The 19,791-nt window shown below is 35.9% G+C and overlaps 1 protein-coding gene across 5 annotated transcripts in view; it reads left to right on the top strand.

The window, feature by feature from the left end:
- The window catches only part of FHIT (fragile histidine triad diadenosine triphosphatase), a 518,320-nt gene that overhangs the window by 12,392 nt on the left and 486,137 nt on the right, over nucleotides 1-19,791 (top strand). For 2 of the 5 annotated variants that reach the window (XM_056501686.1, XM_056501687.1), the window contains exons 1-2: nucleotides 10,935-11,002; nucleotides 12,695-12,787. The exons of 2 other annotated variants lie outside the window; for them this stretch is intronic. The gene's annotated coding sequence lies outside the window, so the exon portion shown is untranslated. Of the gene's footprint in view, nucleotides 1-10,934; nucleotides 11,003-12,694; nucleotides 12,788-19,791 lie in introns of those variants that run through there. One more of the 5 variants, XM_056501684.1, reaches the window with a different exon arrangement.

Here is a 19,791-nt window from a genome sequence, read left to right on the forward strand (position 1 = left end):
TTAATTTTACTTGAACTAATGAAAATTGTTTTCCTTTGTTGGTTTTCTTTTGCTGTCAGTTTTATTTTTCTAGTGAAATTTGTTTGTAACTATGAGGTCTATTTGAAAATAACACAATATTAGTAATATATTTTCTTTTTTTTTCATATTTTACATGATCTTAAAAATTAAGTACTTTGTGCACAAATTAAAGAGTAGTCCTACTTTTGTCTTCTTTAATTCATCTGGTAGACTAACAGTTTTCCCAACTAGAATAATATATTTAAAGGATACATAGTGTTGAACTGTCTCTTGCCAGAAATGGTTTAATAAAATAGGCAATTCTGTAGAATTTATAACAGTCCTGCTATTAATGTTCAGGTTGAATAATATAACCACAAAAGGATTCTTGTGTGTGTTGTGAAGTGTAACTAATTGCAGTTTTTGGTCACAGAAACAGTAACAATTAGTAAGGAAGTGGGTTTCTATTAAATACAAAAAGAACTGCATTGTAAGAGCCTAATTTTTGTCCTAAAAAAGGCTGTTATATAAACCCCCTCGCATTCCAGTTCTGTTTCTGGAATGGTTGAAATATTTTAGGTTGTTTGACACAAAAAGTTTTTTTTTAATGCTACTTATAGGAATAAAGAAATTTTCAAAACAATAATAATGCTTTTCACTAAAAAATTAGTATCTTTTCCAAAGTTTACACTCATTTGGAAAGTCTTGAGCTGTTTAACCAAATCAGATTTTCCTGTCAAGAGCATTCTGACATTTTCTATTCTGACTTAGGTGAAATCTGAATGAGGCACAGCACGCTGATTGAATGAACATAGTACTAAAACTCAAAACTCTGTGTTTTAATGTTCATTTTACTGGAAGGATGGACAAATTTTGCAGTTATATGAGTGGTTAAGAAAATTGTTCTGAGTCTTTCTATGTGTAGAAGGATATAAATCTCACGTGGGCAGTTGTGGTGCTTTCAGAAGTAATAGATGTAAGCAGAACACTCATTTACCTTGCCAAAGATTGGTTCAGTGTGTGTTTAACCTGCAGGGGCTTCAGTCTGTGTGGATGTTACCAAGCTTGGCCATGAGTAGTGACAGATTGGTCACTCTGGTTTCTTTTTAGTTTACAGAATTGCTTTAGTGAGTGGGGTGTTTGCCCAGGCTCTAATTTCATAGGGCAGCCACTGGACTGCTGGATGCCTCCTTTGAAGGGCTCAGGAGATGGCAGGGCCTCAGTTGGGTTCCTTTGCTTGTGGGGGTCTTGCCAAGATACTGCTCCTGCTATGAGGCTTTTATTTTTCTTGCTTACTTCTTACTAATTATATAATCTGTAGACTTTCCTCCACTGATTCATTATTTTTGCTAGTAGGCACTGTCATTTCTCTTTACCTAAGTACTTCAAGTGAGGAAGATTTCTGTGTCAGCTTTTCATCAGTTTTGCTGTTTGAATCCTAGTCCATTAATTAACTTTAGTGTTAATTTAGTGTTAACAGCTTTAGTGTTTTACACTTGTTATGAGATGTAGCCTTCCCAGTGCTGAAACTGCAGCTGTAGCTGTTAGGCCTCAACAGTGATTTAAGAAAAAAATTTAAAAAATTAAGACTGAGAAATCTTAGGATATTTGGACTAGAAGTTAGAATATGTTTCATAACAAAAAACTCCAAAACTCCAAGCATTGTGAGACAAATTTGGAATCCTAGAATGAGGAATACTTTGTTCTTGAACTTTTTTGTTATTTGATGCTGAGACCAGAGTAGTAGCTTTCTGTATATGGAAATGAGATGTATGATGTGATTATGCTGTTGTGGGCACTGCATAATCCTGTACTTTGCACATTTATTTTACTGTCATTAAGAAGTTTATAATGGATATTTCTCTTGCAGTGTAGGAGTTAATTCCTAGATAGAAATCTCTCATGGATAGTTTCAAACTGGTATAGCTTTATCTGGAAAAAAAAAAAAAAAAAAAAAAAGTTATTAATTTTGATGTATTGTATTGAATCTGTTTTCTGCCATGTTTGGTGGCTTGCATCAGTTCCCATGGGTGCTTCTCATTTATGCTGTGTGTGCAATGCAGGTGATTCTGGGCAGCATTCTGGGGCTCTCAGCTTCCTGTGGATATGGCCTGCAAACAATGGAAACCCAATCTGAACACAGCTGATGTTTTCTGAAATACAAAGCACACAAGGGCCTCACTGTTCCTGCAGTTGTGTGCACCTGGGATGGGAAATATCAGTGGCTGCTCTTGTCTTCTGGCGACAGCACTGCTGCTTTTGTGCCTGTAAACTCCTGAGGCTGAAAAGTTGTGGCTGGATCCTTCTTTGAGCCTTATTCATTCTGTCCATATATATTACGTGTTTCTCTTGTTATCTGCTTAGGGTTCCATGCTCAAAATTGGCTGAATTAGTTATGCATTTGTGGAGTTCCCTTTTGTTTTGGAGAATGTGTTCCATGTCTTCAGGAAGTTTGAAGAAAAAACTGGAAAATACAAAGAATTAAGTATTGTCAGTGTTGATGAAAAACATAAGTCAGAAAAAAAATTGATAGCATTGTTTAAATAGCTTCTCATAAATGTGTAAGATTCTCATTAGTCCAACATCAGAAGTCTAATGAATATTAATGAATGAGATCAAAGACATTTAGAAATCAAAGCAAGTAAACAACAATTATTTTTAAGAATTATGTAAGTTTTTAACTGCACAAAAATATGAATCATCTTAACAGAATGGCTCCATGAGAAGTTTTTCTTGAAAATATTTTTCCTGAAAATTTTTGTATTGAACTAGAAAGGCAAGTATGTAACATAAACCAGAAAAATAGATACATCAAAACCTGAAGTATGTAAAATGTCTTCATTATGCTGTATTGAAATCCTAAATTAAACTGTGAAATCTAACAGGCTGGGAATTTTTCTTTGGCCTGAGTCCATGATTTGTGCTTGACTCAGACTGTCAACACAAATTGGTAAATATTGAGAAGGAAATTACTTTTGGATGTCTCAGACTTTTACTGGTTCCTTCTGCATTTCTAGCACTTTTGGACTAAAGTTATTCATGCTGAAACATACACATAGTGTAATTCTGTTAAAAAGAAAGGTTTACACATCATTTAATACATGCAAGATTTTGATCATCAAATATCAGAGTATGATCAGAACTATCTGATCTCACTATCTGCTTTTCCAAATCTTATCTAGAACCAGCATGTGGTGTGACCTGTATACCACATTTATTTAATCTTTACAGTATTTCAGTTATCTTTACAGTATTCACAGTTATTTAATCTGAACAGTACATGCTTGTAATATAGCATGGGGTATTTCAGCACCACAGTATGATGCAAGTAAATCTTCCAAGACTGAGGGAAAATATTGGAACAATTTATTAAATATTACTTTCCACTTATCTTTACATTTTTACTATCAATTATTTAGGAATTCTTTTATTTCACTAAATATAAAATATTAATTTTTATACGAGATTATGATCTAAACAAAATAATAAGAGTAGGCATGAGTTCAAGTATCTTTTATTTTTATTTCTGCAATTAAAGAAAACGTATCTGTATAATTTTCTTTAAAGTTCTATGATGATTTGAATGCAGTTAATCCAGAAAGGCCATAATGGTGATACTAGTGCAAAGGCCCATCTGCAGCATGGAGAGTGTTGTGCTCATAAAGCACCCACTTGCTCTGGGCAGTAGTGACATTATTTGGCAGTTTGTGATTCCTACGAACTTTAATGGCAAAGAGGATCCTTCAAATACTGTCAGAGAAACAGTTTCATTCTGAACCTGGATATAAAGCTAATGGTATCTAACAGCTTTTAGTGTCACTGAATCAAATTCCTCAAGTAGAAAGAAAGGGTGACATTCTGTTTTAAAGTGACCGTATGTTTGACCCAGTTTGGCGATGGCGGTGTCATCACAATTGTATCTTGCTGCTGTCGGCTCTTGCAGCCTGACAGGCGGAACAAGTTGCTTTAGCTCACAGAGCTCATCTGTCACACTGAGCAGCTTGCAGCTTTCTATTATCTGAATGAAATGTGGAGCCAGGACTTCTCCCTGCTCCTATCAGCGTAGTCAGCAACCTGCACACACCCCTGGTAATGGACAGAAATGAAATAGTAGAGGAAGAGAGAATAAAAAAAAAAACCTATTTCCAGACATACAAATGTAAGGCACATTTAATAATTAAATGACATGGTTCAAAAATAATAATTAAAAAAAAAAATTTCAAGGAACTAGATGGAAAGTTAATTTCCAAAGAAGGATTGCAATTTTCTTATCTGAAATGAGAGATGGAAAGCTTTTAATTGTATATTTAAGACCCAAAACTAAGAACAGTTTCATAATTCTGTAGGGCACTGACAGGCGTCTGGTTTTATCACAAGCACTTAGCATTTGAAGTGTTCAAACCTTTATTGAGATTTTATTGTATTTTCCCAAAATAGTGCATCTAGAATTTTGTACCCTAGGCCAAATCTCACCATAATCTCTTCACTCTTTGTGGTTCTGTGATAGGAGCAGTGTTAGGGCACTGAGTTTGTGCCAGTTGCTCTTTGAAGTTCATATGTGGCTGACTTGGCTGCTTTATTCTTGCAGTGACCAATTTTTACTTGTTTTGGGAATATTGGCAAAAGATGCACAAACCATAATGCTTAGTAAATGCTGATTAGTGGCTTTTCCTATGTGAAGCATAGGAAGAGATTTTTCTAGCCTGTTATGTATAGTTTAAAGAATGCTTTTATTAGAGTAAAATTTTCAAATAAAACCTCAGCTTGTAACAATCACCAATGATTCACATGTGGCACATGTCAGGAATGCCCTCTGGTATTCAAAAATGAGATAGATTATAGTGGGGGAGAAGCCTGTTAATAATGTTCTATTCAGAGTGATGCTGTACAACATTATTCAAAAGGGATGCACCAGTTGGTATTTTCATCATGGAAATGATGAGCTGAATCACCCCAATCTAATGAAAAATAAGACTATGAAATATATGGCATATGTATGAATTAGGAAGATATTTATATCTTTGGGTTTCACAGCTTCAGTGGAATAGAAAGGGTCACTCTGTGGTGATCGATGGATTTGTGGTGAATTGCACAAGATCTGAGAAAATGAGGATTGCATTTATCACATCTAAGGGGAATGTCAAAGTGTGTGTCTGTCCATAACCCCATCAGTGGTAAAATGATGACAATGTGCCTTTGGGAGATGCAATCAATATGACTTTTGTAAAGCTCAACAACGACTGAAGCCATTCTATCTGATCAGTTCTGGGAGTGGCTTAGAGAGCTATAGAAAGAAAAAAACAAAGAAAAACATGAGGCTTGTACCTGAGACCTGCTTGGAAGAAGTTTGTAATAAGTCCCACAAAAGTGAAATGGGACATAATGTTCTAGATTTGAAAAATTAGATAAAGATGTTCAGCTGAATTCTGTTTCCTAGTCATTATAGACAGCACTTAGACACTGTATAATCATTGAGAGCGTGACACAACCAAAATGAGTATGTAATGAGCTTCTCAGAGTGCAGTTTGTTGGGACAACCAGTAGTTGTTGGCCTCCTTAGGAAAAAAAAAAACAAAAAAGGAAAAAAAATAGAAAAAAAGAAGCTGATGATAATTCATTGCGAAAACCCACTGGTTTGCTCAATGGAAATAAATCCTGTGATTTCTGACCAGAATAAATCAATAGCAATGTCACAGATGAAGAATATCCAAAACAAGCTCAGAAGTAAAATGTAAGTGAACAAGAACATTTTAAACAGCAGAAAGCTGCTGCTTTTGTCAGAAAATATATAAATGTATATAAACCCATAAAATATAGAATGTATTTCATACATTGTTTTCCTTTTTCCAGTAAAACCTCTGGAACCTGAATCAGATTTTCTGTGGGCAGACATGAGGGATTTCTGAGGGAATAACCCAAATGCATGCTGATAAAAACATGCATATGTAATGTATGGAGGCACACTTAAAATCCCTCTAAATGTTTTCAGCATTTAGAAATGCTGAAAGAAGACAAAAGCACCTGAAATCTGTGCTCCTAACTCTGAAGTTCCTAGCTAAAAGATATGCAGCTTTGTTCCTTGACTTGAGCTGTTTTTGTTGGAATGAGTATCTTACTCCTTATGCAGCCAGCTCTTGCTAGTCTTAAAAATTTGAAGAATCATTATAATTTAGGTACAATTCTCAAAGTTAAAGAGGAAAGAGGGTAGAAGTGGGAGGTGTTTTTTGAGTAGTAATGAGGTGCAGACAAGATGTAATTCTCGGTCAATTTTTCCAGGAAAACTGAAGGAAAAACTAAAAAAAATTCATGTTTCTTTTTGTGCTAAACATAGATAAAAAATGTATCTAGGACTACAAGGATGATAGAGGTTCATAGTAGTAGGGATCAGAAGAGATCAGTGACGTGTTTATTTGGATCTCCCACGTGGGGAATGTAAATGTCTCTCCCTGATGGAGGCAGGTGATGTGCTTGGCTGAAGTGGATCTGCTGGAAAGCTTGTCTTTGTTTGAGGAGTCTGAGAGAGATGAAGTGTCCACTTCCTTCCTTAGTTAATTCTACTTGTTTGCTAATCATCCTCCAGATTAAACTTGGGTTGGTACAAATAGATCTTTTGTCTGTGTTGAGTTGTCTTGCGGATGTGTGGGGCAGCCCCTTTTAACTTCAGAGGAAATTGGGACTGGCCAAAATTGCTTCAGCCTTGGCTCCCCTCTCCATGTACAGGACTGCTGGATGAGTTCAGCGTTAGTGACCAAAGAATTGTGTCATTTTTTTTTCATTCAGTAGTAGCTGTACAAAATAAACATGATTATGAATGTATTGGCCAAACACTGCTGTATATATTTATTATCCCTTTGTAGTCTCGAATTACAGAAAGAGGATACTCTAAAGGGAAGTGTATTCCTTACATTGCAGTGGCAAGCATTGCCTTACACCCTTTGTGTTACATTTGCAGATCTGTCTGCAGACTTTAAAGATAAAGCTGACTGGACAACTTCTTTAGCCACCTGGCTTCCCTATCAGACAAAAGCTGAGTGATAGAGGAAAACTGTAAAGAAAGTTGATATGCTGAGGGTCTCCAAATCTTAGAGAATAAATGCTGACTTCTGCTTTGTTCACAATGATTAAGTTGTGCTGGTGTAGTTATGTTTGCAAAGATTAATGCCAGTGTATTTAAAAATAAATGCACTGGTCCTGCTTCCTCTCCCTAGATTAATAGTGCCAGGTGAGAAAAACAAGAAAATTGAAAGGGACTTTTTAATGGTTCTTCTGAATTTGCATGAGGCTTGCTTATGTAGTGGTATGCTTCAAGGATTTCTATGGAAATCAGGAAATTAAGATAGATAAGGCTGCATAACTGTGGATTTTTTACTGTACATTGAGTGGATAAATACCTAAAATTTTGGTAGCGGAGCATAATAGTAATTTGTGTATATGATATCACAATAACTTTAGTCTTTGAAGATAGTTCAGCATTCTGTACTTGCTCATAAATGTGTAACTTAATTGTTCTTTGATTAATAGCTAAAGTAGAAAGAGGGTGTTTTTTTTCTGAAAAGAGACTGGATATTACATCAGGCAGCCTGACAGAGACCCATTTTCATCAATAAGCTATTTTGCTGAGATTCAGATATTCCATAAACTTATATTTGTTTCAACTTCATCTTTTCATTTTTCACTTCACCTTTTTCTTTTACTTTCAGAAAGTTGAACCAGGATAACTAAACCAGACTGCAACATAAAAGAAAGATGTAGAAATTCAAGATAGTCACATTGTGCAGTGAAATTTAATTTGATATGAATTTATAAATAGTGTTATAAATAGTTAATCACCGTGATTAACTGTTTAAAGACTGGTTAAACACCAGATTTGTATAGCCCAGAAGCAGCAAATGTATACTATGCTGTGATGTGAGTTTGCTTTTTTTTTTCTGATCATATTTTTTTTTTATGACATAGTGCATTGATTTTTAATATATGTAGGCAGTTGAGCTGTTAATAGGTAGTAAAATATATAAGAAAAAAGAGACTGGAGCAAACAAATATTTCTAATGAATAGATGTATTTTCAAAGGAAAACGTTTAAGAGAAACTAGAAAGTGGGGTTCTGTATGTGGCAGCAGCACTCTGTAGGTTTACAGCTGTTTGTATCTGTTTAATCCTCTTTTTATCTGAAGTTATCATGGTAACTGTGTGCCTGCCATAGGTGACCTTGAAACAAAAAATCTCCTTATAATTATCTCAATTTAGATCGATTTGGCTTCCATTTCATACTCACACAAATACACATCCAGTTCTTTCTCCTGTTCTTTATTTGGGAACAGAGTGAAAATGTCCCTTCGATCCCTCACAATGCCTGCGTCCTTTAGGTGGCACATCTGCACAGCTGCTGTCAAGTGCTGTCACCTGCATTAATTGTCAGACTTGCTTTTCCTTGGAGAGATCCTGGCAGGAGGAAAATTCTCTGGAGAGGAAGTGGTGATGAATTCTGCCCTAGTATGAGCACATTTCACATTTTCACCACACCTTTGTTGTGAGCTGGTGAATACGAGCCAGCTCCGTCCTGAAGCTGTTGTCTCGCCTCTTTAGCTCTGAGTTAAACTCAAGCTGCTATGATTTGCCCCTTAGCATCAGCTACTGATCTGGGTTTGATGTCAAATTAAGAGGATCGTGCAGCTTTTCTTTGTATTGAAGAGGCAGTTTAGGTCTGTCCTTTGTGTGTTCATGGGATGCTAAGCACACAGGCTGGGTGAGCAGAAAATGGCACTGGAGCATCTCGACTGTGGAACCTTGTCCTTGGCTGTAATGGAATCGCATGTGGTGATCTCTGTGTCTCGTTGAGAGCCTGATTGCTTTGCCTTTGAGCCCTGAGCAGCCCTGGTGAACTGAATCAATTTATCTTTTTGTGAGAACATGTGGCTTGAATTCCTGATTCTCTGGGCATGTTTGTATTTGAGCTGATATTAGTCTGGCTCCAGTCACAGAAAACAGGTGCTCTGAAGGCAAGTTAGAGAAGAAAGGGTCTTTCCTTCTGTAATTCTATGCTCAGTTCAAGTAATCAGCAGTTCTCTTTCTTGTTGGCAATTTTTATAATGTGGAATGTATATTTAGAATTATTTAGGCTGGCAAGACCTTTAAGATCACTGAGTCCCACCATTAGCCAAGCACTGCCACTAAACCATGTCCCTAAGCTCCACATCTGCACATTCTGTATTTGAATATAGGATGCTGGTGTACCTAGAATGTATGAAATGTGATGCTTGCTTATTGAGTAATTGAGAATTAATTCTATGTCCTGTCAGTTTTAAAATAGTCTCAGATTTTCCAGGTGGAGGAAGAATGAATAAAGGGAAAAAAAACCCCCTTAATCACTGACACATCACTACCTGGCAATAACAGTACTATTTATTAGGTGGTAAGATGGAAGTGTTCCATTTGCAAAGCAGCACACTATGTATTCACATTGTTTTACTGCTTGCACTGAAGTGCATCTGAATTTGATCAAGTACGTTTGTCATTGAGAGGCAATAAATGTTTCCCCACTAATTGTTTCTAATGCATTTCTTTTAATTTATTGTGGACAGGAGAGTTGGAAACACTGAAAGTTTCTCAGATTTCACAAAAGAGCTGGAGCAATCTTGCCTTGAAACAAAACAGGAGTGTCAAGTTCCTAGAGGAAGTAGTGTTGTTCCCTGAATGCATTTTTATTTCATTGAGAAATAGCTTAGTAAAAGCAGTGAAGACTTGTTTTCCAAACCAGCTCTTTCATATGTCTGAGATTTTTAAGACAAAATAATATTTTTCTGGGACCATTGTATATCAGAGGTATCAGAAGGTTATATAGATACACTTTGAAAATATAATTGCATTGACCAACATAGACTTAATTTTTTAAAGTTGTCTGAATTTTGGGAGTAGCTGACTTTGGAAACCTGGGAGCAGCATGGTAGAATGGGAGTGTGTAGGTAATGTGTCCTTTTTAAAGACAATATTTGTGGTAGCAGAATACCAATTATGTGATTGGCCCGCAGAAGAACTGAAAGGTGATTGCCTGAATTAAGGTGACATTGGGTGTGAGTGTGATCAAATTTAAGTTCCCTCTTACCAAATGCAATTGGTAAGCCCTTAGAATCTCCAAATAAATACTTGTGCTTTAAGGTCAGTCCAGACCTCATGGATTGCTTTTCCTTTCCCTGATAAAAGCAGATGCAAGCATGCCAAATTGCTTTGCTCCAGCTTAACCCCAGCACTGTTTGAATTCATAAATGCTACAAAAGGAAAGCTTATTACCACATACAACGGTGAAGTGGGAAAATGTCATGCCTACCTAATCTATTTCCTGGGAAGGGGAGAAAAATCTTTTTATTCTTTTACTAAGACCTGGGGAATAAAGTAAGGACTGGATGTGATGCTGATAATCAAGGATTGCCTTTCATATTTTAAATTGATATAAACCCTGTATTTTTTGTTGTCTCTGATCTGTTTTCTCAGAAATGAGAACGTAAAGGAACTTTTTTCTGTGTTGAATTAGAATACTATACTGTACTTAAATAGTTTTTATTTTTGAACTTATTTTGCTTATTTTTTTACTATTAAGCAGCTGTTTCTCTGAAGCTCTTTGTTTAAGGATAAATTGTTGAAATGCTGGCACATCATTTAGCAGATGAAACAAAGCAATGCTGCATTTGGGCTTTAAATGGTAACTATAGCAGTATTAGAAAGGGCATCAATGGGAGCTTTGCTCTGAATTGATAACAAGTACACAGTTTTAAATAACTTGGACAAGAGCAAAACACTCCTAAAATGGAGTGCTTGAGGGGAAAGTAGGTTTTCACTCTGTAAACAGTGTTCTTTGAAAGATGGGGAAGGAAAATAAATACTTTAGCACAGTACAGTAAGTTAAATCATTACATTAACTGAACATTTGTCTATTTGCAGTGGTTTTGCTTTGTGGATGTCCGTAAGATGTATGGTTGAGAAAGGGAGTGAAAAGGAAGCAGTTGTAGGTAAGGTTCAAAACAAAGTAACAAACATTCACAGGGTGTAATTGTGGGTAAAGTGTTCAGCTCACTTTCCTCAAAGTGGTTTAGTGGTGTTTTAAACTACTACCTGTAATTGATTAGTAAATCTACAAACACAGTTTTTGTAATAATATGTTCTTCAAGTTTTAAGTGAGGATAACTAACATATTCTGTTGTATCAATGAATCTTTTTTTATTTAATCATAAATGTTATGCAAAATATTACTTCATTGTAAAGTTGAAATTCTGGATTTAAGGGGTCTTGAATCCTTTTCTTTTGGAAGGTGGTGCTTAAATCTGAGAGCCTCTCACTGTAGTTCTAAGCCTGAAATAGGGCAGGTATTTCTTTAGCTATTTGGTAGACAGTCTGTCTGAAATAGGGCAGATATTTCTTTAGCTATTTGGTAGACAGTCTGTCAACCCAATGAGATATTGACAGATGGCAGAGGAAAACATAGCGTTTCACTGCTAGCATGAGCTTTTCATTTTGTTTCTGATGACAATGAAGTTATTATGTTGCTGGTTTTCTCACAAAACATACTGTGTGGCTACCTAATTAGATTGCTTTAAAGCCTGTTGGAAATGCCAATATATTTCTCATAATCCTTTTGCCTTGGGTTGCTGTTGTTAAAGGCTAACTTCTCAGTCTTGGGAAAAAGGCTTGTTCACTGGGCTAAACATGAAAAATGTATTATGCTTGATGCTCTTGGTTAAAGTGTAATGTGCAACAGAATTCTCTATACTGTGTGTCTTGAAGCTGTAGCTGCTGGGCAATAATGGAAGAACGATGCTCAGATTACAGTTAGAGGAACTCTACTTAATCATAGTTGGTAAGAGATTAAACTTTAATCATTCAATTAAAGCTCTTGGCTCAACTTTTATAAAAAGAATATCAGTAATAAAAAACTTGGTCTGGGTAAGTGTGTGTTATTTGGCACTGCAAACAGCATTGTCTTTGTACAGCATGCTGCATATATATTGCACAGGAAGGGTTTGTATTTAATAAGGTACTTGAAGAAAGTGGAGGGATTTTATTTTTTTAATATGCCTTAAAATTGTCCATGAATGAAATCTACATATCCAAGGCTTTACTGTACACTTTTAACTATTAAAAAGAGAGCCCATGCTCTTTGTGAGAGCAGCAAGACTGAAATATGGTTTTAGGGAATTGCTTATTTAAAGGTACTCAAAGGCAGTTGCAGAGAGTTGAAGTCACCGAGAAGATTTAGCAAAGAGCTTTGAATACTTAACAGAAAAACTTGACACATTCAAACACCTCCAGTTCATGTAGCCTCAGGGTAAACACAAAACTAAAGTTTGATCCATTCAGTTGTCTTGTGAGCAAAAGCAGATCCCAAAGTGGCATGTATTTATTGTTTTATTGAAAACACTTCTGAGGATAAGCTTCTGAAATGCTACTGAAAGGTAGAAAATAATCTGTTTGTTCCAGCTGCTCTCATGGAATACCGTGTCTGGTGTCAGTCTCAGCCCTGAGAATCTGTGTTGGTGCTCAGGAGTGGCTTCACTATGCCAAACTTGGGTTCAGTGCCACAAAGTGAGGATGACTTTTGGCCACATTCTTGTTATGAAATGTTGTAGTCTTTATGGCCTTTCAAGTGTTGGTACTAATGGTTAGAACAGAGAAGCAGCAGTAACCAATTGATTCTTTTTTTCCAGTGTCAGCATTCTGTATTCTGCATGAGGAGCATAAATCCATACTATAATTCACAAGTGCAGTTTAAAATAATAGGCAAACCTGTTAACCTGCAGGTAGGTAAAGCTACTTATCCTTATAATGAAAATGAGATGTTGAATAAGACATCAGTAATCTGAACCTATTATGTTTTATGCTATTCAAGTCAATACTTTATAAACATTTGTTTTGGTACATTCCTCTAGTTAATGCTGTAGTAATGCTAATCACTGCTGCTGTCAGTTTGAACAGTCCTGCAAACTGAATTTCTTCCAGGAAAATCTTTGCTGACTTCCAAGCCTGGACAATGCTGAAAGGTCCTAAAAAGAACTTGCCTATTTATTATGTGTTTAAAGACTCATAAGAATAAAGATTTAGTGATGAATAGAGAATTCTAATTTAATTGAAGAGTATTAGAATGCATTTTTTTCCATCTTTTTAGAAACTGATTTTTTTCCCCCCTTTTTTTTCTTACCTGGCAAAAAGCTAATTTAAGCCAACCAGATTGCACATTCGAAATGTACAGAACTTTGGTCCTATTTACTGAGTATTGCTCCCTGGGCATATCTTAGCTTCCCCTCACAGGACTGACAGATGCCTAAATGTAAGAGATTGTTCTTGTCATGGGAGGCACTGACACAAATTCAGTTGTGTAGGTTGCTGGCTCTGTCTGATGTTGTCCCTTCTAATGCTACAGAACAAATCACCTTGCACAAGGTAAGCAGCATGCCCTGTCTGCCTTTTATTGAAAGCTGTTTCTTCTGATCTGTCATGTCATGATGTCCTGTTTGAACAGTGTTCTTGAACAGTCTTGTGTTCAAGCCAAACTTTCACAGCAGTTTTCTGTTGCAGAGTGATCTCATATGCAGTGTTTGACTGTGGGTGAGTATCAAAGGGCCTGTTCACTGCAACATGAAAGGCTTTTACCTGCTGTGACTAAACCATGGTAATTGTTACAGACGTGCAGGTGTATCGTGTGTTGGCAGGAGTGTTCCAGCATAAATACCTTTGTTCAATCACCAGGTAATGAAACCAATGAACTTGATTCATCTACTTCATGTGAATTAAAGAAACAGATTGATTAAGGGAGATCTTGCTGAAGGAGCATTTGCTTCTAAAGAAATAACATTTTTCCTTTAAACTCTATTTTGTTCGCTATATTTTGTGGGTCTTCTAATTGGATGTTGTTCAGAAGAGGTTTACTGTAAATACTGCATACAGTGCTCACAGTTGTATTGAAAGAATGTGAAGCTACAGCTTCCTTGAACTAATTAAGTACTTCCTGGCTTTGTTAGTCTTCAGAAAATTTGACAACAGTTGTATTGTATTTTCCCCCCGTGTGTTTTGAAAAAGCTGTATTGTAAATGATACAAGGACAAATTTTTTGCTAGAGTGATACCTTCTGTTGCACTGCTGACCCTGATGGAAAAGCTAAAGAAGACAGCTCTGGTCATTTTTTCTCATTATCAACTGTCTAATTAAGTATTTCCCTGTGCATATTGTACAACAAACTCATTTTGTAAAAGTGAGGGAAGGATAACATTCCTGTTGACCTTTGGCCTAGGAGAAAAAGTGTTGTGAGAGACATCTGCTCTCCAAATGAGGAAGATGCATTAACAGTCTCAAAGAGAACTTTTGGAATAAATACAGGTAAAGGCAGCCCTCTTTCGTGGGAAGGGTCAGTCTGAATGAAAACTTAAAAACTCATAATGGTCTATGGAATCTCTGTCCACTAGAGTGTCCATACTGCAGAATACCATGTTTTGAACTTGAGTTCTTAGAGCAAGCTGCCATGGGTGGGGATGAGATGTTCACTTTTATTAGAGCTGTATTCTAGTCAAAGCTTTCCCTAGGTTTTTTAGAATAAGTAGGTTGTACTTGGGATATGAAAATTAGGTATTGGTTAGCTTGTGAATGCAAAAATTCAGAGCATCCTGGAGTTATTTTATTACAATGATAATGTTTTTAGTGTTTTGACAGACACAAAGAGGTGGAAGGAGCAGAGGCAAGATACAGTTATCTTCAGTAAAATGAAGTAGAGTTAATCATGTATTACTCTACTTGAAAAACGTCTGAGAATTTTTTCAGAAGATATTTTGATGAGTTCAGAGAGAAGTTGGTGGTATCATTAAATAAGTTGACAACTTCTGTAATCAGCTTTTTGGTATTATAGCTCAAGGGAAAGTCAATAAACTTTGATTCCCAGATTAATGTAATTATTTTTCTCCCTTTTTTTTTTCCTTTTCTGGCTCCTTCTGCAGAAGACTGCAGTAATATAATATCAGATGGCCAAAAGCAATTCGGTGTTCAGAAAGTCAGTGTCCCCTAGGATGACGTACAAATGTAGGAAGACTGGGGGTGGAATAAATCATTTTCTCTGATCTTGTTAGGGATGAAATTATTATAGAGAAGCAAACGTAATTTGCTGAATATTCTGTGCGAGAGAGAAGTATGAAGCTTTTGATTATCAAAGGTATTTTTACATTTTTTCTTTGTTTTCCCCTCACCTACAGTATTTTCTTTACACAGGATACAAAAGTGTGTTCTCATTGCCCCTTGTTTTGGTAGTTGTAATATACTAATTTAAATCAGCTGCTACTCCTATATTTTGGTTAATTGAGCTAATTTGACTCTAATTTTCATCTTCTCCTGACCCTGGCCTAATGAGAAATTGCTTTAAATGTTTCAGTAAGAAAACTTGCATCGTGTTTCATGTTATTTAATTATTCTGATACTAATGTATTCAATTTCACTCTTGTAAGAGAAGACAGGTGAGATGAGTGAATCATTATAATATAAATGCCTTGATGAATAGTATAGGCCAAAGAACTTGCAAATTGGCCTAAAACCATAGAAGCTTGATCAACCTCCTGTGAAAATACTCTTTTCTATGGAAAAAAAAATAGAAAAAAATATATTAAAAGATAAGGCACTAAATCTTTTAAACCAAACCTTTTCAGTTTCAGGTTTATCAGTGTGATTATTTGAAGCTGACCAACAACATTCAGTTGGAAGTGTCAGGTCTGCATTAAAGGTGTGATTTCAGGTGTGATGTAGCAGCTGTGCTATGTAAATCTGCTTTCAGTCACATAAAGAGCCAGCAGAGCAGATTGGTTTCAGTGCTAGCCTCAGTATAAGCCTGTCCTGAAGAGTTCAGCACGAAGAACTTTATACTGGGCAAGTACAACTCTATCTAATTCTTCAATTTTTGTAATCTGGGATTTGAGGTGCATTGCTTTTTAGTTTAAGCCTGAAGTTGTTTAGAGCTGTCTCTTACTGTTATGGGGGAATAATGTCCTAAATGCTTAAATTTAAGGGTAAAAAAAGATATACCCAATTGACTAAAGTGTTTATGTTCCAGTTTAGGGAGAGACTAGACTTTGAAAAAGGTAAAACTATTTTTTTGATCTCATGAATTTAAAGAACAGTAAGAGAGACTGAGTTTACTGCTTGGTGGTTACTCTGTGGTTATTCCCTGGGTAAATATTTGTAGATGCTTTTTTCTGCATTTCCTCAACTTACCACACACAGACATCCAGAGAGTTAGTAGACTATCTGTCATGGTTATTCTCCTCTTTTTCTATCTTAGCAACTTCCCAGGAAGGTCTTAGGCCTTGTCACTATGGAGGAACAGATTTCACAAAGCAGTTACACATTTGGGTGATGCAGCTGAGCATGTCTTCTGAGTCCTGCTATCTGCATTATTAGACATAGAGTTTGGTGACTTGTGGTAATTAGGTTCTTCAAAAGAAGAATCAGGCTTACATAACTGGCTCAGGTACTTTGGAAAATGGTACTTTTTGATGTTTCTGTTACAAGGCTGATATTTTCTGGCATTTAATAGGGAAAATATTTTACTATGTATAAAACTGAACCTGGACAAAGTCATCTAAATGTTCCTTCCTTGTGGTTTTTCCTTGCTATTTCTCATTTCCTTTTTGGAGGAAACTGGTAATCAGATAGCAGACCTCTGGCTGGTAAGAGCTGTTTGGTGTAGCTGTAAGTAGTGGTAAACATGGAAATGCTGACAGGCCTTGCATAAACCAAGAACTGATTTTTCTTGCTCCTGGAGAGAAAGCAAGATCAAGATGCTCTATTATTGAGGCAGGTCCTTGAGTAGTGTAGCTAGACTTAACAAAATTTATCAAATGGAACTTCATTTCTGCAGGTAGTAAAACTGTGCTGAACTTCTGTTGTTGAATGTGCATTGTTTTTCTTGTGTTTCTTTCTTAAAATGGTTGGTTTGTTTGTTTTTTTCTGAAGGCATAATTCACCTTTCCCAAGCATGTATTTTACACTTTTATCATTAGTATCATAAGTTATCATTAGAGTATTTCCTTTGGCAATTGGAGCATTAGCAATGCAGTTGAGTCACTGAAAAAAGTGTGAGCCCTGGACACATGAGGCTTGCCTGGTAGTTTTGTGTTAGTAATTAGATTTTTTTTTTTTTTTTTTTAGTGGTTTGGAGTAGAGACAACTGTCAGTAGTATTTACCTTGGCAAAAATAAGGCATTGGGAGTAGAATAAGTCACAAAGAGAGTATGTGGGTAATATTGTGAATTCTAATAATAATGGTGCTTATTAGCAGATGACATGTTTGCATGTGAAGCAGATTGGGTACAGAGCTGTCTGTACACTCTACTTCTGGAGCAGCCAATGCCAGTTGATAAATAGGTGATGAGCTTAATGACTTTTTGCATGATTTCTTGAAGAAAGTCTGTGGTTATTTAATGTTGCCATCAGAGGATTATTTTGCATAGTGACTTGTGTTTTCTTCTTAGGTATGTGTATATGCAGATCACTAAATTTCTATTCATGGTGCAAATATTTACATAAGTTCAAAACCCTGAATGACCAAGCAAATTTTATAGTTTGAAGTAATCTTCCACAGGCAGTTGACTGTATGATTAATAGAATTATGTGTGCATAAAATTGCTTTTACTGGAGTAGCCAAAATGCAGAATAATAGCTTGTCAAACTGTCATTTGCCACTGAGAGTGTAGATTTTGTAGTCCAAATTAGGTTGTGTTTTTTCTTTTTGTCAGGTCACATTCTAATAACCATATTGTGCATTAAACCCTGTGATTATCTGAACACTTGACAGATGGTAGGATGTTAATTTATATGTAACATACAGTGATTGCCTGTGCAGCAATGGCATTCTACAAAATATGAAATGTCAAAATTCCCTTTTTTTTTGTTATGCCTTCACTTATTCAGCAAGGTAATTCTAGCACAGGAATATTTTTTTGTAGCTAAACATATGCTTCATTTACTACTGTTAACAGGTTTTGGAGTTTGGAATATTTTTTTTATTTTGAGAGACATGTTGGTCTAGTGTACAAGAAAGTTATAGAGTACAGTGAAAGTGGTTTATTATACTTATGAATTTCAAGTTTTTTAATATGCATAATATTGTTTTAACAAAAATGAGATTACTCTTAGGCTCGCTTAAGAGTTATGATACCCATGATTTGGCTTTATGATAACAAAATTGTCCTAACTTATACCAGAATTCAATTAGTTGTTATCAAAATGAGTACTTAGTTGCTCCTAGTATCTTATTTAATTATAATATTAACTCATGTAAAATGTCATGAGAAAAAATGTGTCTGAACACAAAGGATTTTTCTTTTTTTCTGGGTTTGGGACAATTGGGGCTATAACAGAGCTGAGGGAGAAATGTAAAAAGTGGCACAGTTCAGTGGCACACACTCAGTGAAACTTGAATAACTTTCTAAAGCTGAAGTACAAACACCCAAAGAAATGGATAAGGCTAAAGTTTCCTATAACTGTGCTGTTTTCAGAAAATTCTTTCTACCTTTAAATCTGGTCAAGGCATTCCTTACTCCCTTCAGCTGATTATATACAATAACTCTCTACCTGTGTTTCACGGGATTTGCTTATCACTGTTACTCATGCTATCTGCTGGACCTTCAACTGAATTTTAACACCTTTGAGCTGAAAAACTTTACTTTTTAAGAGTCAAAGGCCCCAAACTACTTGGCTTTTGAAGAAACAGTTTAAATTTGCTAGCTGGAGGAAAGAGTGTTGCTACTCACAACTCTTGCTGCATCTTCTCAATTTCCCCCTTCATTCTGAATAGCTTTGGTAACCCTTTGTGGTGCTGGTTACCTTATCCACCCTGGCTTCATCTCTGAGCTTGTAGGTTTTGCAATGAACTCCTTCCTGTTGCAATCTGTTCTTGAAGGTAGATAAGAATGGGGGAGCAAAATAGTAAAAAGTACAGGGAAATATTTCAATATTTGCATTGGAGCTACAATGGAAATGAAGTTTAGTCAGATGTAGATCCTGTATGGAGGATTCTGGTGCACTAGCAGACTCTGAGGAACTCTTCAAAGTTGATTGCAATGCTTGTGACTGCTGCTGCTGTGGCCTTTTTTTGGTGTTTTTCTTGTGATTTTTGATATGGTATGGAATGTATTTTCAGTGCACCTGAAGTCACTTGAGTACTACTTATGTACTGACATTTTACTTGGCAGTGAGGTGTGTTTTCAAATAGGAATTATGTTTCAAAGTACTGTTTGAAATACTGAGCTTGTTTCTATTTCTACATGTATCCATCTAAGGATCTCTCAGTATTTTATAAGCATTAATGAAATAAGCCTTACTGCAAGACAGGTATTATCCCAATTTTACAGATTACAGGGAGGTTAATTAACTTGCTCAGAGTCACTCAGTGGTCTGTGATGAAAATTGGTTTCTATTTAAAAATGGATTTGCTATCTCATGCTTCAGCCATGTGCTTACAAAATAATATTTGTGGTTGGAAATAATGTTTGGCTTATTATCAAGTTACAATAAGGTTTGTCTATGCACAAAATTGAGTTGAAGTGACCAAATCAATTTTAACTCTATTGTCATACATTCCAACTGAATGAAGTTGGGTTAGAGCTGGATTTAATCTCAAAGAAATTTAAACCAGGTGAATAGAGACCTAGATTTGTCATTAAGACTATTTAATATGCAAATTTGTGCTAGTTCAAGTCAGAGGACCAAGTAAAACTAATGTTCCGTATTGGTCTGAGTTTTTAATAGAGGCATTATCATTTCAATTTAT

This window comes from Oenanthe melanoleuca, chromosome 12, assembly GCF_029582105.1.
Source record: "Oenanthe melanoleuca isolate GR-GAL-2019-014 chromosome 12, OMel1.0, whole genome shotgun sequence".
In the NCBI taxonomy this organism is placed as follows: Eukaryota; Metazoa; Chordata; class Aves; order Passeriformes; family Muscicapidae; genus Oenanthe; species Oenanthe melanoleuca.